This window comes from Tupaia chinensis, unplaced genomic scaffold (assembly GCF_000334495.1).
Source record: "Tupaia chinensis unplaced genomic scaffold, TupChi_1.0 Scaffold000056_1, whole genome shotgun sequence".
Taxonomy (NCBI): domain Eukaryota; kingdom Metazoa; phylum Chordata; class Mammalia; order Scandentia; family Tupaiidae; genus Tupaia; species Tupaia belangeri.
The window spans coordinates 2,662,791-2,667,247 of NW_006159514.1; the positions used below are offsets into that span (position 1 = coordinate 2,662,791).

At 42.1% G+C, this 4,457-nt stretch overlaps 1 protein-coding gene and 1 long non-coding RNA gene across 2 annotated transcripts in view; one reads left to right on the forward strand and one right to left on the reverse strand.

Annotated features, from left to right (window-relative positions):
* The window catches only part of MYO3B (myosin IIIB), a gene marked incomplete at its 5' end in the record, with an annotated part of 536,872 nt that overhangs the window by 512,270 nt on the left and 20,145 nt on the right, over window positions 1-4,457 (reverse strand). The window lies entirely within an intron of this gene.
* The window catches only part of LOC106736141 (uncharacterized), a 16,776-nt gene that overhangs the window by 11,276 nt on the left and 1,043 nt on the right, over window positions 1-4,457 (forward strand). The window contains exon 2 of the long non-coding RNA XR_001371241.1: window positions 3,209-3,345. This is a non-coding gene — a long non-coding RNA (uncharacterized LOC106736141). The remainder of the gene's footprint in view (window positions 1-3,208; window positions 3,346-4,457) is intronic.

Below are 4,457 nucleotides of genomic sequence, written 5' to 3' on the forward strand. Positions count from 1 at the left end.
AATGGTTGCAAAAAGCCTGTGATATTTCTGCATTGGTGTAAGCTGGTTGTTATGGCAACCGTCCCCTGTCAACGACCCTTGTCAGACAGAGAGAGACCCATTTTTGGAGCCGTCACAGCACATCTGTTTCTCTGCTCAGCTGATTAGCTCTTGTTTGCAACAGCAAGCAGATGGAAGGAGAAAGGAAAAAAAAGAATTTCTAAAATGAAGCAAATGTTTATTTTATCCACAAGTCTGTTTTCCAATACAGAAACAGACTTTTAGCTGTTTTAGGAAGATGCCAAGTATACTGGATGCTCAATACGTAGGCTGTTTCTTGCACTGGTGGAATTGTAATGTGTAGTCATCCTATAAATTACGGGTATTATGTCCTTCACGTGCATCTTTTAAAATGGTGTGTGTCACACTCCAGTTTAGAAGCATCCTTCCACTGTAGTTCTGCATGTCTTTGTTTGGTGAGCAATCTCAACTAGCTGGCATGTTTTCCACACTGGGCATTCCATACAAATGTACTTAAAGTGAACAGCAAGAGTGACCTCTCCTGACCTTAGTTTCTTCATCAGTAAAACAGGGCATGCTTTCCCATGCTCTCTGAAAAGTCAGACCATCTAACTCGGTATGTGAATTTGAACACAATATCTCCTCTTTAATTTTTACTTTCCTCAGTGGAAAAATGGAGAAAAGAGTATCTACTACTGAGTGCTATTGTGAGAATAAAATCAAACAATGTATTTTAAAAAGCACCTATCACAGTCCCAGATACATTAGTTGGTCTCAGTACATGAAAGTTTCTTAGCAATATTCAAAATATCCCATGATCAGTTGGTATGTGACATGGGCCCTTGGAGGGAAGATCCACCAAAACTGGAGCACCTTACTTCCCAAATAGACCTTACCCCCGTAATCCTTAGCAGATCAGGGATATCTTGGGGAGAGAGAAAGGTACCTCTGGGAGCTGAGGAGACTCCACTCAAGGAGCTCTGAAAAGCAACCATTTACCATCCAGAATGGAAATATGTGAATATTTACAGCAGCTAGCACACCCACACTAGTGCACACCAGCTAAATATAAGGCATTATTTAACATAGTCTCTAGGTGTCGTCAATAAACACAGTAGTGACAATTTTGGTTCTTTTCCTTGAACATTAGTCATTTACAAATATTTAGTTTAATTCTTCCCTACATATGATGGTGAGTGGGGTAGATACTTTTTTTTAGTTAGGTAGATTAAGCAACTATTTTCCCTAAACCTTTGCCATCACCACCAATAAACACAAATTAGGCTTGCATTCCTTTTTTTGCTACAGGCTAGGATAGTACCTGGCATGTATTCGATGCAAATATTGGCTAAGCAATACTAATATTGACAGTGGGAAAGGGTTGAGTTGAAAATCACTTAATTGAGTGAATTCTAATCACTGCTACCCACCTCCCCACTTTGTCTATGGGCACTGGGCCTGGCAGAATCTTAGATTCCTTATCTATAATCATGTCGGACTAGCATCTTCACAGGTAGGTGTAAACGTTATAAAAATAATATTTTTAAAATTCTATGCAAATGTAGGATATTATTATTCATATTATTTATTATAAGAAATTGACTACTGAGAGACAGTGAAAGAGAAAAGAAAAAATAAATATAGACAATGCATACACACACACACACACACACACACATCCACACAGCCCTCTCAGCCTTGGGTGTTTGAGGCAAACATTATTCTTTGTGGATGCACTGAGCACATCAAACTGCCTTCCCATATGGGCCTCAACACCTTCAGAGTTTTTTTTTTTAATAATTATTTATTTTTTATTTTATTTATTCATTAATTTATTTTTTAATTTGACCAGAGAGAGACAGAAGTTGAGAGTGAAAGAAAGAGGAAGTGAGAAAGCAAGTCACCAGATTCAGGACTAGAACCCTGGTTGGCCATGTGGGAGTGCCCAGTGCCTTAACCACCATGCCACCTGCTGATCCCCAGAGTTTTGATTAATAGGAAGACTGTTCTTATTTTATTTATTTATCATTTACAATAGGGCACATGCACTCGCCAGAGAGAAATAATGAGAGACAAAGTAAGAAATCACCCCTCAGAAGGGATAGCCATGCTGCAATTCTTTGTCCTCCATTCTCCTTCTGGGGTCTTGGTCACACACAGACACACTCCTGGCATAATTTTCAAGCTGCTGGGTCTGGGACTCAAACTGCAGTCAACCATGTGGGAGTCCAGTGCCTTAACCACTGCACCACCTGCTGGCCCTGGGAAGGATATAATTTTTTTTTCTTTTTTTTTGGGAAGGGTTTTTACTATAGGGCGCATGTGCTCACCAGAAAGACAGAGAGACAGAGAGACAGAAAGTGAGAAATCACCCCTGGGGGGATGGCCACGCTGCAATTCCTTCTCTTCCGTTTTCCTCTTGGGATCTTGGGCACACACACACACGCGCCTGGTGTGAGTTTTAAGCCATTGGGCCCGGGACACGAACCGTGGTCGACTACGTGGGACTCCAGCGACACAGCCATTATGCCAACTGCTGGTCCCGGGAAAACTATATTTAAAAAAAACTGCTGAAGATACAAGCTAAACTCACAGGCCAGGAGACTTACGATACTTACTTACTTATGTAACAAAAGGTTGAAAGAAGTGAGTACGACCTAGCCAGGTCAGGAAAAAAAAATTCTTGGTCAGAGAGTAGGTAAAACAGATCAAAATTCTGAAGGTGTTGACGCCCACATGGGAAGGCAGTTTGGTGTGCTCAATACATCCAGAAAGAATAATGTTTGCCTCAAACACCCAAGGCTGAGAGAGTTATGTGTGTGTGCACTGGCAAAGCTATGTTCTCTAAGTTAGCACCTATCAGGCACTGGCAAAGCTATGTTCTCTAAGTTAGCATGTATAACATGCAGCCTTACAGGTTCCAGATGGCCAGCTGACTACCTTGGAAACAAGAATGACTTACTACAAAGGAAGGATGTTAAGTATCCAAGTGGTTGTTATGAGTTGAATAGTGTCCTCAAAAAAAAAAAAAAAGAAAGAAAGAAAGAAAAGAAAAGAAGGAAAAGCAAATAGATATGTCAAGTCCCAATTTCCAGGATGCTGAAATGTGAATTTATTTGGAAATAAGGTTGTTGTAGATACAATTAGTTAAGATGAGGTGATATGGAGTAAGTGGGCCCCTAATCTAATGCAACTCATGTCTTTATAGAAAGATAGCCACGTGAAGACTGAGACACACAGGGAGCATACCATGGCACTACAAAGGCAGAGATTGGAGTTGTGCAGCTACAAGTCAAGGAACACCAAGTTTGCCAGCAAACTTCCTGTAGCTAGGGGGATAAAAAGGTAGGACCCTGCTCTAGAGGCTTTGGAAGAAAAAAGACACTTCTGACATCTTGATTTTGGATTTCTGCCTCAAGAACTGTGAGATAGTGAGATAGTAAGTTTCTGTTGTTTTAAGCCACCCAGTTTGTACTGCCTGATTACAGCAGACCTAGGAAATGACTACAGGGTGGACAGAACTTTGATACCAGCACAGGAAGAAAACCCACTTTAACTTCTTGGCTGCCCAAGAAAGCAGCAACATGGATGTAATGGGAGGCTTCTATTTGTACCATAGGTCGGAGGTCTCCAAACCCCGGGTCATGGACTGGTACTGGCCCATGGCCTATTAGGAACTGGGGCACAAGCAGAAAGTGAGAGGCAGATGAGTGAGCAAAGCTTCATCTGTATTTACAGCCACTCCCCATCACTCACATTATTACCTGAACAACGCCTTCTGTCCGATCAACTGCAGCATTAGATTCTCAAAGAAGTTCCCAGATGGGACTGTCCAGTTGCAGGAAAACAAGCTCAGGACTCCCAATGATTTTACATTATGGTGGGCTGCATAATTATTTCATTATATATTACAACGTAATAATAATGGAAATAAAGTATACAATAAATGTAATGTGCTTGAATCTTCCACAAGCCATCCCCACTCCCACCCCAATTCATGGAAAAATTGTCTTCCACAAAAGCAGTCCCTCATACCAAAAAGGTTGGGGACCGCTGCCCTAGGTGCTTTCCTGGGTGACTATTGGAATGCTTCAGCCACTACTGCCTCTCAGGTACTCAGACAGTGTTGTCATAACCACCCCAAGTCAGTCCCTGAACAGTGAAGCCACGCAGCTTGCCCTGGTCATAGCCAGGGAGATTTAAGAATCTGGGCTTTTGGGAGAGTCCATCGCCTGGTGGTTAAGGTGACCTAGATTCCACATGGCTAATTTTGTGGTTAGAGTTCCCTACCTAGTGGCTTGCAAAGCCACGCCGGGCACATATGTGTGCATGCCCAAAATCCCGAAATGAGAGAAGTGGAAGAGAAAGGACTGCTGTGTGACCATGCCCATGGCAGGTGCTTCGTTGCACTCCAGCACTTTTGTTCTGACTCTGGTGAGTATACCCTGGCAAAATTA